Source organism: Felis catus, chromosome E3 (assembly GCF_018350175.1).
Source record: "Felis catus isolate Fca126 chromosome E3, F.catus_Fca126_mat1.0, whole genome shotgun sequence".
NCBI lineage: Eukaryota > Metazoa > Chordata > Mammalia > Carnivora > Felidae > Felis > Felis catus.
The window spans coordinates 14,719,237-14,731,560 of NC_058383.1; the positions used below are offsets into that span (position 1 = coordinate 14,719,237).

General features: G+C 46.0%; 1 protein-coding gene across 6 annotated transcripts in view; it reads right to left on the reverse strand.

The window, feature by feature from the left end:
* The window catches only part of CALN1 (calneuron 1), a 529,481-nt gene that overhangs the window by 94,543 nt on the left and 422,614 nt on the right, over positions 1–12,324 (reverse strand). The window lies entirely within an intron of this gene.

The following is a 12,324-nucleotide window of genomic DNA, read 5'->3' on the forward strand; positions in this document are numbered from 1 at the left end:
GAAATAAGCCCTGGTAAATAAGAACATAGGATATGCTATGGAGATACTTTACGTCAGTGCAGGGGAACTTAATACATAGGGCCTGGGAATCTAGTTAGGATACCGGGTACCAGGACCCACGTTCAGTAGCCAAGGGGTTTCAAATCCTGGTGAAACTTGACAGAATATACGAGACCCATGTTTCCAAGCTTGATAAATCCTAGGAGATTGTCTAGACTTCCTAATGTGTGGCTGGGCAGCACTCTGGGAGGTCGCCCACAGCTGGTTTGCAGGGGAAACATTCACGAATCCTCCATTGATGACCTCTGGCCCCATATGATCTTCTCAGATCCGCCCTTCCCTCCCCTCAAAGGGTCAAATCTGAAAAGAGGAGAACAAACGAGGCTCAGAGGGAACCCTAAGGGCTCCCGTCGTGGTATTTTCCTTTTGACATTCCAAACATAGCCTCGGACATCCCAGAAACATCTGATTTTAGCTGGATTGCGTTCTTCAGGTTAAAACAGGGTTTCTCAACCTCAACCTCATTGACATTTTGGCCCAGATAATTATGTGCAGTGGGGGTGGGGGTGGGGGTGTCCTGGACTTTGCAGGGTGTTTAGCAACATCCCTGGCCTCTGCTCCCCAGGTGCCAGTAGAATGACTCTCACCCCTCCTGGATGGTGACCATCAAAAATTGTCTCCAGGGGCGCCTGGGTGGCGCAGTCGGTTAAGCGTCCGACTTCAGCCAGGTCACGATCTTGCGGTCCGTGAGTTCGAGCCCCGCGTCAGGCTCTGGGCTGATGGCTCAGAGCCTGGAGCCTGTTTCCGATTCTGTGTCTCCCTCTCTCTCTGCCCCTCCCCCGTTCATGCTCTGTCTTTCTCTGTCCCAAAAATAAACGTTGAAAAAAAAAATTAAAAAAAAAAATTGTCTCCAGACATTACAAAATACGCCTCGGGTCGGGGGGTGGGGGCAGGGATGCGTGTGTGTGCAAAATCTGCCTGGCTGAAAACCTCCGGGTTAGAGTTGTTTATGTGGGAAAATGTGGATTGCAAGAGTGGTTTTCCAGAGTAATTGGCTGAGGCCAAAACCCAGGAAATTATTAAATTGAGCGTGTTGGCTTTTTAGAGACAACGTCAGGTTGAGACAATCTCCGGGTTGAGATTCACCTCGACCTATCACGCCCCCATTATCATTGTGAGCTTCCTAAAAGCGAGGTATTTGGGGCCCCCCCAAAATAGCTGTGATCCTTGATTCTCATCTTACGCACCAAAAGAGGTACAGATGGATTGCAGAATTAAGAGTTTTAAAACTCAGACCATATAAAGAATAAAAGGAAACAGAAGTCAGTGTTTTTCAAAGGTCTGCATGAGGGCTTTCTAAGTCTCTCCATGCCATCCCTCTGTGGCTAAAGACCAGCACAGATGAAATTAAATATCAAACAACAAACCAGGAAAAGTATCCACAAAACTTACGAACAGAGTATGCTGGGTCTTTCTTTTATGAGAAAAACACGAGGACCTCAATGGTTAAACGAGGAAAAGGCCAAAAGCAGAGACAGAAATGAACACAAGCAGAAAATCGGTGGCTAATGATCATTTGAAAAAAAAAAAAAAATCTATCCACTTCAGGGGCGCCTGGGTGGCTCCATCGGTTAAGCGTCCGACTTCAGCTCAGGTCGTGATCTCACCGTTCGTGGGTTCAAGCCCTGCCTTGGGCTCTGTGCGGACAGCTCAGAGCCTGCCGCCTGCTTTGGATTCTGTGTCTCCCTCCGTCTCTCTCTCTCAAAAATAAATCAACATCAAAAAAATTAAAAAAAAAATCCATCTGCTTCACTAATAATCAAAGAGATATACGTCCAAGCAAGATGCAATGTGTGACTGTCACATCAGCAAAGATTAAATAGCAGTGAAACAGCCCAACGTGGACCAGTTTCTGTGCCTTTCGGGGAACATTTCATTTCTCGAGCATCTATGTGTCAGGCACCAAGTAGGGACCTCTGGATCCCGGGAGCAGAAAGATGTGGTCACTGCCCACAGGCCTCTGGCCTGGTTAGTCAATTGAATTTAACAAATACCTATCACATGCTAGAAAGGCACTTGACGAATGTCGACACTTTCACTACTTCTCCCAAAAAAACGTATGGAATAGCTACCACTCTCATTCTACTTTACTGATGGGAAAACTGAGGCACAGAGAGGCTAAGAAGGTCGCCTAGTCACACAGCTGTGGGCTGAGATGGGCGACCGCTGTAAGCAGTTTTGTTCCAGACCCTGCTCTCAACCACTGTGCTAAGCGGGCTCCAGACGGTGTGATGGTCCGACGGCAAACATGAAGAAACAAATCTGTGTCTTTGCTCTATTTATCTTGCCATCTGAGAGCAGGATAGGGCTTCTCCGTGTAATCAGTTTCCATCTTAGTGCTTAGTAATTTGGTTTAATCCCGTATGTTTCTTATTAAGGTTATTCCTGCATCCTTTATATTTTTGTTGTTCTTAGAAATGAGGTCTTTTTCCATAGTTCTGACTGGTTGGACTGTGTTAGAAAAATTGGCTCTTTAATATTTATGCTGTATCTGGCTACCTTGCTGGATTCTCATTGTAATTCTAGAGTTATTCCTAGTGATTCTCTTGACAATTTTCCCTCATTTCGGTTGTTCCTTTTGTTTTTATTTCATTGAATTGCCTACGACTTTTTAAAAGAACATCAAATAATTGTGATGATCTTGATTTTGTGTATTCATTCGACTGATGGCTTGTTTTGTCTCTGGGTTTTGTGGGAACGCTCCCCATGCATGGTCTTTGGCTGGGTAGATTTTCCCCACTCCCCAGTGAAAATATGATTTTCTCTCCTGGGGACTGAATTCTGGTATCAATATTACACTCATGCCATGCGGCCACCTGAACTTCCCCTAAGAGCTGTGGTAGAATAACACAACAATAGGAAGGGGAACAAAATTACCTCAGAAAAGGAGACCCGCAAAGAAGAATTAGGGCTTCCAGGAACGCACCCACTGAGGCCAAGGTCTGGTCCAGCCAGACAACGATGCCACATCCATCTCAGCCAAGGACCGAGTTCTATGCAAATAGTTCCACAGCATTGTTAACTTAGACTCTTAAAAAAATTTTTTTTAATGTTTATTTTATTTTTGAGATAGAGAGTATGAGCAGGGGAGGGGCAGAGAGAGAGGGAGACACAGAACCTGAAGCAGGCTCCAGGCTCTGAGCTGTCAGCACAGAGCCCGATGCAGGGTTTGAACCCATGAACGGTGAGATCATGACCTGAGATGAAGTCGGACACTTAACCGACGGAGCCACCCAGGCGCCCCAACTACTGGAGGGATGCTTCAAATTCCACTTGTTAATAAGCTTGGAACCACACTGTCCACAGAAATATCTTAAAATGTTTATTTCCTGGAAATAATGATCTCTGTAAGCTCTCTGATATAGGAGGACGCCTGTAGGATACCTGCTGTGTCTCAGAAGTCAATTGAATTCTACAAAGGGCGCCAATTATTATGAAAATAGTACATGCCATGTCTTTCAATTTCAATAATAGATGCTTAAATTTTTTTTAACCGTCTGTTCGTTTTGGAATCATCACCCAGATGCACGAAAAGACGTGACTTCATTGGGAATGTCACATTTCTTTGCAGGACGCCGAACATCGTAGACAACATGAATATTTGAAAATCTGTGACTCCATAAACTTGGCAATTGATGGCTGATTCATCCCGAACTATCATCTCTCTTTATTAATTCAGCATGTCCCCAGAGAATTTGTTGCTCTTGCAAACTCAGCAGTTCCTAATGTTTAATAAAAGATTCGGTTTCCAAGAAATAGCTGAGCTGGTTAAAATGGAATCAGCTTACCAGTCCTGATGCAACAGTTCCCAAATTCTCGCTAAAATATTTGTGAAAGAACAAAAATCCAATGAACTGAAATCAGACCAGAATCTCGAAGGAATTCACAACCGAGGGCCTGTGGTGCTGGACGAACAGACATAATAGGATGCCTCGTGTAGGTCCATTAAGCCTCTTCCTCTAGAGCATGAAAGGAAGGACAAACCTTTGCCATGTCCCTTAAGCCCTGAGAGCCAGAGAATGAACCAACAGAACAGCTGGCCCAACACCTCTGTTTTGGGCAATGTCTACCTTAGTCTCTTCCTCTATCTACACAGAGCCTGCAACCCCCAGAGGACACTCTGCTTCCCAGCAGAGGAGGACTGGCCAGCTTCCTGGAAGGAGACTTCTCACTTGCTGGGCACGTGTTCCAAAGAGGGGAACAGAACGTGCCCGGGCTGAGGTTTCTCCTGTATCGTACCTTCCCTTGTTTCGGAGATAAGAGCATGAGAAGACTCCATCTGAGTCCGTAGAACCTTCATGGATGAAGATTGGCCAAAACAAAACAAAACAAAACATAAACAAAACCATGGAAATTTGCAAACAGCTGTGGAATCAAATGCTTCCTCTAGACCTGGATATATCAGGGTGATTGTACCAGCACCCAAAGGTCCGTTGAGCAGAACCAAGGATTTGCCACATGGGTGGCCTGTTGGCAAACACTAACTCTGCATATGTGTCTTCCTGTTCAAGGGCAAAAAAAATCAGAAACAAAAATCCTACACCGAACCCGTGGAAGGCGACTCCAACACGAGGTAAAGGGAACATAAGTGTGAGTACTCAGACTAAGTATGTATTTTTGAAATGTATTGCCTAAAGGAAACAGTGGGATGGAAATCGACCATGTGTTCAGTATCAACAGGCTGCAAAGAGGGGCTGGAGGAAGATGATCCATTCTGGGCCTCAGCGCTCTATGTAGTGTTCAAGTCCGATGTCCGGCAAACGGTAAAAACTAGTGTGGCACATGGAGAGGTGACACAGTGTGAGCCAGAACTAGCAGAACAACTGAGAACAGGAACGGACCCGCAGGGACTTCAAGACAGAGGTGACAGACACAGACTGTAAAACAAGGGGGTTTACAATGTTCATGGTGAAATAAACCAAGCGTCACAATTCTGGCAGTGGATTGAAAACTGTAAGAAATAACCCAGATGCTGCAAATTTAAAAGTGGAAAGAAAGAAAGAAAGAAAGAAAGAAAGAAAGAAAGAAAGAAAGAAAGAAAGAAAGAAGAAAGAAAGAAGGAAAGAAAGAAAGAAGGAAAGAAAGAAGGAAGAAGAAGGAAGGAAGGAAGGAAGGAAGGAAGGAAGGAAGGGTACTGAAAAACAGAATAACCCCAAATGAAGAACTCAGTGGATTGATTTAAGAGCAGATGAGACACAGCTGATGGAAGGATCGAAGACCTGAAACAAAGGTCAGAAGAAGTACTCCAGGATGAAACAAGTAGAGGCAGGAGAGCATAAGGAACCTACAAGAGACAGTGAGGAGATCTGACAGAAAGTCCAAGGAAGATACAGAAAAGGAAATCCACAACTGGTACTTGTCAACAGTAGAAATGCAAAAGGGAAAGACAAAGCAAACTCTCGGAAGCAGCCAGAGGAGAAAATTGAGATTATCCTCAAAGAAGCAACAGATCGACTGAGCGCTGACAACCCTCAGAGCAATCATCAGCGGAGAGTGGTTTTCCCAGCACCCACAGAGGCAAGAAGACGATGGAATATGGCGGCACAGTGGGGATGCGGAAGGGGCTATCTGCCTAGAATTTTCTTCTAGAAAAAAGAGAAGACCAATTGTAATTACTGAACTCTGTATAATCATGTACGTCTATTAAACGTAAGAGACTCAGATTCGATTGGATTAGTTAAATTCAGCAAAACCCAATGGCTTATCTGCAGCCCACGCTAACACAGGAGGGGAAAAAATGCCGCTCACGACATACACACATTTCCTCACTCCCTCTTCCGTGCAGGCCACCCCTCCCCTCCCACATACTTTTGATAAAATGTCAAGGAATAATGCTAACAAGAAACGTAGGGGGCTTGGATGGAAAACATGAAAATCTCTACTGAAATTTATAAAGGGAAAACAAATATTTACTGAGCCATTCCCCATTTCTGAATGGCAAGGGCCTATATCTTAAAGGTGTCAGTCCTTAAAGTCAGGCAATAAACACCCCCAATGATATTTATTTTGGAATTAGAAAGAACATTCTAAAGTTCATGTCAAAAATAAACATGGGAGAATAATGTGGGAGGACGGTACCTCCAAATACTAAAGCATATAAAATGGTTCAGAATAATTGACATGATATGGTAATGGTGACCTAAGCAACATATGAATCCATGGCACAGAATGTGTCTAGACAGAAAGACACAGTAGGTATTTGCTTCTCCAGGGGTGAAAAAAAATCAAGGGAAATCCTCATCGTGTAAATGAAGGAAAGTTCTAGAAGGATTGAAGAATTTACTGTTGCTTACTAAATCAAATTATAAACCATAAAAATGAGAAGGATTGGTTAACTAAGCACTAGATGGGAAAAGGCCTTTTAATAATCATAAGAGCTTTTCAAGAATCATAAAAGCAATACAAGAAAATAAAACATTTCTGGACTTGTCAACTTCAGATTGTTTTTAAAACTCTGCCGTGTCAAAAACAAGAGAAACAAAACGAAAACACAAAGGGAAACTTACAAAACATTTTCAATGACTCTGACAGACAAACATTTAACGTCCCAAGTCCTGGAGTTTTATACATCAGTAAGTAGAACAGGTAAGGCCTCAGAAAAGACAGTGCGAATACCTCTGGTTATCTTTAAAAAAGGCAAGTTTAACTGAGAAACTTGGAGGGAATTTTCACATTGGCCGAACTTTAACAAGCATCTAGGGGTGGACACTCTCTACTGCTGCTGGAGGCCGTGTACGTGGTGCAATCTCTCTGGCATGTTCTGTCGCTCGTTAATATAAACACTTTATGCTGTGGAGTCTGGCAGCAGGTAAGCATAACTTTCCATTTTCCAGGCTTTGGAAAGTGCTGCTCAGATGTAGACGATGTTATTTCCGGGGCCGGGAGCCAGCAGGCAGTGAGGGGGGAGAGCTCAGACGCCGATCCAGACTTGGAATGTGCGGGGAGCTGTTTAAGGGATTCAGAATTCAGGGGAGAATACAGGGCGTCGCTGGAGTTCCAAAGGCCAGGACGGCGGGCACGGGTGAAGGTCAAGTTAAGATCAGTGGGCATAAAGACTCAGTTACGCAACATGAATAAGTTCTACGGATGTGCTGCACCACACCGATGTCAACCATCCTGTTGCACACTTAACAATCTGTTAAGAGTGTAGACCTCGTGTTAAGTGTTCCTCGCACAATTAAAAAAAAAAAAAAAGAAAAAGACAGGAAAAGAACACTTGGTCCGGGGCCAGGAGAACAGCAGACAACAAAGGCGTGTTAAAGCAGTACGGAAGATTGATCCGTTGACCCAACGAATACTACAGAGCAGGGGTTTCTAGACGGGGACCACGTAAATGCTGGCAGCGTGATGGTGACAAGACAGGTGCTGTCTAGCACCCAGGAGCTGACCGTGTCGTTAGTGGGGCATCCCTGGAAACAAGATAAAAAGCACTCGAATGGGCAAACAGGCAACAGAATGCGAGGTTTCACGAGCATGTGTGATGTAGTAAGCAGGCATCAAGACAGCGTTAGAGCGCAGGCCCTAAATTCAGAGTAAACCACAAGGCAGGGAGGGGAGACCGGCCGCAGCCCCGGTGAGGGTTGGGTTGCTGGGGAGGCAAACAGGTAAAGTGTCTCTTTCTGCAGAAGGAGATGGCTGCGTGCGGTTTGGGGGCTTACAGCTCCGCTCCACGTCCTGCCTCTGTGCGGCCGGGCTGGGGAAGGGTCCTGGCCGGGTTCAGGTGACAGAGGTGGAGGGCCCACCTTTGCACCTGCCTCCACCCTGGGCCAGGTCGGGCTGACAGTGGAGAGGGGAGTGGTTCGTGTGCAAGCTTCCTCTGGCCTTTTCTGCTTAGGATAGTTGAACATTTAAGTGATTGTTCCGCTTCATCAAGTACAGTCCAGGGAGGCACTGTGCAAATTGCTAAATCAATTTATTTTTAAACAGAAATGAGGTAAAAAAAAAAAAAACGACCCCCCCAAACCCCAACAATGTAATGAAGGCTTGATGTGTTTCGTGGCAAGGGTCTATAGGACACTGCATTTCCCTCCCCGTGAAGCCATTACCGTGCGTTCTTGTGTGACGAACCGGAATGACCAATTGGGGGGGCATCTGAATGACGGCATTCTGTTTGCTCGCTTGCAAAGGTCAGTGATTCTCCATGCATAAACTCTAAAGAACACCACGCAGGGCCTCAACCTCAGCAAATGATGGGGGGAATAACTACCTGGTCTGGAGTCAGAAAAGGAGCCGGACTCCAATGTCAGCTCCTGTGGTGTGACCCTGGGGCAAATTACTTCACTTTGGGGCCTCAGTTTCCTGGTGGCTAGTGATCATACCTACTTTGCCAGGTCTCACCGAGCCTTAAGTGGGTTTCTCCTCGCTAACCTATCTCAAGCACTCGCAATCCTCCCGGCGCGATGTTTAGCCCTCCGTGAATTCTCAGACGTGAGTATCCCCGGCGGGTGGAAACAATCCCATTCCCATTTTAGAGCCCATATCTGTAACGTGTGCAGCGGACAATACTTCTTCCACCGGCCCATCAAACGACTCGTCATGCTCCTAGTTGGGATTCCAAGCGTTAGATCGGAGGATATCCCGTCCCAGAGATAAAACGCTAACAAGACGTGTGTGTGGGCGCGTGAGTGTGCACACACGTGCAGGGGAAGAAATGGCTGCTTGTAATCAGAAAGGTTTCCTACAGTAGATTGTGGTGGGTCTTGGGTCTAGGCTTTGAATCACGGTCCTAATTATTTTTATTCAGTTCTGTTATCCTTCAGACACATGGCTTTTCTTGGCTTCTAATTTCACATCTGCGGTTAACTCAGATTAAATCCTGTTTTCTCTCTCCCACTTACCGACCCCCTTTACCCCAACCCCCACCCCCCAACCTCCACCCAAAAGCCATCTCATTTGGGGCCCCAGTCTCCCCCAGGTTGGAGCTTCGGCGTTGCAGACCTGGACTTTTCTCCTAGACTTACATCATACAATCTCTTTAAAAAAAATCACATTGTTTTTACTTTGGACTTATCTTCCTTCCAATTTAGAGCCAATCACAGAGCACAGAGTTTGGTCAAGAGCAGCTACTTTCGATGCCAAATGGGAGACAGAACATAAATCAAAAAGTTAACATCGAGAGGTTTCTGAGGCTCCTGGAGAAGGGCCAAGCTTAAAAGTGACCTAGGAAGTTTGGCCGGGAATGGAAAACAAGAATTACTTTGCTTAATTTTCAAAGGTCTCAGTTTTAGGGGAAAGGCAGATGTGTTAAAAGAACACTGGAAAATGTACTGAAAAATGAATATAACGATGCATACCTCGGCTGCACTTTACTCAAAAGCCTCTCCCTTGTGCCTGGCTTGCTACCTTGACCGCATCCTCAAGAAGTGGGAATAGGTAAGCGGCAGAAATGTCTCCCTCATTCTTCACTCTGAAAGGGAAGCCAGCTCGGGGCTCCTCCCATGGTCAGCCTGCTTGAGGTCAAGACTGCTTGGGCCCACCAGGACAAGCCACCTGTCTCCGTCCCTACCCCACCTCCCAGTGAATGACCCGAGTCTTCTGATTGAAGGCAAATCGGGGGGTTGTAACTAAATATACAAAAAGTAGATGTGGTCACCGGGAAACTCTGATTAGCCGCTTGCTTGTAATTCATTAGTGCAATAATTCATTATTCATTAATTCAGTCAACCCACTAATTCCTTGTTCATTAACTCAATTAATTCCTGTAGCTATCTCTATCTCCTTTTGGGAAGCCAGCCACTTCCAGCTGTGTGTGTCTACGTTCCTTCGTGTTTCACTTCTGCACGCATAATCTCAGGACGCCTCTATGATATTTGATTTCGAGTTTCCCACTGCATCATACCAGCTTCTGGTGCGGACAGAACTTCCCTGACATCAAATCACGTGTGTAGGGATCGGCGTATGTTTCTTACACAAAGTCACCGTCGATTCCTCCTTTGTACAAACACCCCCTGGGTAAAAAGAGTAAATAAATATACCCGAGCTGGCTGCTACTGGAGGCATTTTGCGCCTGACATCCTAGGTGCATTAGCTTTCTATCCAGTAATAATCCTCTAAACCTGGGCATGTCGGATTGACAGAGTGAAATTAGGCAGAGGCACGTCTGAACAGGATTGGGATAAACTGAGAGGCTACCCCATGTTTTTGGCCATAATTACGGTGCTTTAAGTTGCACGCCGGATGTCTCGCCAAGTTATGTGGTGGGATAGTTAACATCTCTGTGTTCCCTTGAAAATATGAACCCTCTGCAGGGCATTTTGTAAGTGGGTGCACTTGTTAGAAGAGTCTAGGATATGCTGTTGTAAACGACCCCAAAGGCTCTGCTGATGACCGTCCCTCAGAGACCCAGGTGACCGAGGTTCCTTTAGATTCTGATGCTGCCCTGGGGACACGAGGCCCACGGCTTTGCCATGGTGAAGGAAGGGGAGAACGGGCAGACTCACATACCGGCTCTTAAATGTTTCCATTCTGCCAATGCCCCATACCACTGCTGTTCACTTCATAATTTAATCGAGCCGCATGTTTACGTCGAAATTTCGGGTGATGGGAAAGGTATCCGTCCTCTGTGCTGGAACTTCAGGAGGTCGGGAAATATTGGTGAACACTAGCAGCAGGCAGGACACGTGTGGGTTCTGGCTGTTCAGCGTCCACACGTCACCGGGCAGGTAACTCAAGCCGGGCCAAAGGGACCCTCTCTCCAGGGTCTCTGATCCGCTGAGTGCTTGCGCGGGACAATCCCAAACAACGCTTATTTATCCTGCAACACCAATGAACCAGCTGGAGATCAAAGTCTCTCCGGGGACCCTCACTCTTGCGTGGAGCTACCAAAGAGCAGAAAAAAGCACTCATTCGTTCTAGCAGCCTCGCCGTCCAGCCCCCCCGCTACCCCTTGTTGTTCAGCCTGTTTCTTTAGCATTCCCATGAACTTTGAGGGCAACCAACACTCTCCTGATGTATTCCTTTTCTGCTTAGTAAGAGTCGGTTTTTGTTACTTGCGCCTAAAATGTTCCCCAGCAGGAAACAAAACCCTTAAACAAAATGCCCAGCTGACGTGATCCCCCGGGTCCTGTAAGATTTATCTACGGGTATATGCCGGAAGGGGCAGAGGGGGAAGAACACCTGGTTCGAAGCCACGAAAATCACTCTGCTCCTCTCTTTGCCATGTGAACTTGAGCAGGCCCAGAAGCTCGTCTGTCGAATGAAGGTCTGGGACAAGTTTATCTTCCAAGTCCTTTCTGGCTCCGGTGGACCGCGACTGTGTCATTTTGGGACCCGCTGAAATGAGCCCACACCCTGTATTTTGGTCCCTGATTGAAACCGAAAACAGGCCCCACACTTTGATAAATAACCTGTCAACTCTACGCTTTCATTTGGAATCACATTAGCCTAGGAAACTCCGGGTTGCTTATATTTTACATTTCAAATGCAGAGAGATCCTGGCATCCATCTGAGGACCTGCCATCCACCTGGGGGCTCTGCCTTGGCAGTAAGGGTGGAATCCCATCCAAGCGATCACGCTTGTTACTCATCTGATTCCTATTTATCGAGGACTACGTCCTTGCATTATTTGAGATCGGTCGGGTTCCTTCATGTGTGTCTGCTTAGTACCCAGGAGGCAGAAGAACCAGGCATTTCCAGAATATTGTGATATATTAATGTCAATAAAAGTAATGACTTGCAAGACCCTCGGCTCTCTGTCTCTAATTAGAGGAACGCTAGGAGCTGGGCAGAGAGAAAAATCCCAAGTATTTCTCGGCAGGCTGGTGCACGGAAGAAAAACGAGATGACTTTCCCTGTGAATAAGATTCACCTCTGATTAAAATTCTGCCTGGGCAAAAAAAAAAAAAAAAAAAAAAAAAAATCTGCCTAGAATTAAAAAGGTGATGTACTGAGATATGAATGACTCACTTAATCAGAAGGGCCTCTCTGTACACATTCTTCTCCCTGCCTTTAGCCAAAGTTGACTCTCTTGCACTCTTAACGTTAGAAAAAAAGGGGTTTTTCAGGATACCCTGCCCTGGCAAAGTGAGGACAGAGACCAGGAGGCAACAGTGACATTCTGCGACCCAGGAAGGGGCTTCACTGAATCAAAGAAGACCATGGTCAAGGGAACCTCGGGGGGCTTTGGTTCCATATGCTGTGGTCAGAGGGCAACCTTTGGTGGTGGATTTTGTTCTTCCTCTCTGCGAGCTACTTGACCGCCAAGGGCTTAGTCCAAGATCTGGGTCTCTTTGCCCCAGGAATGAAAAAGTGGTCATTTTAAAGGGG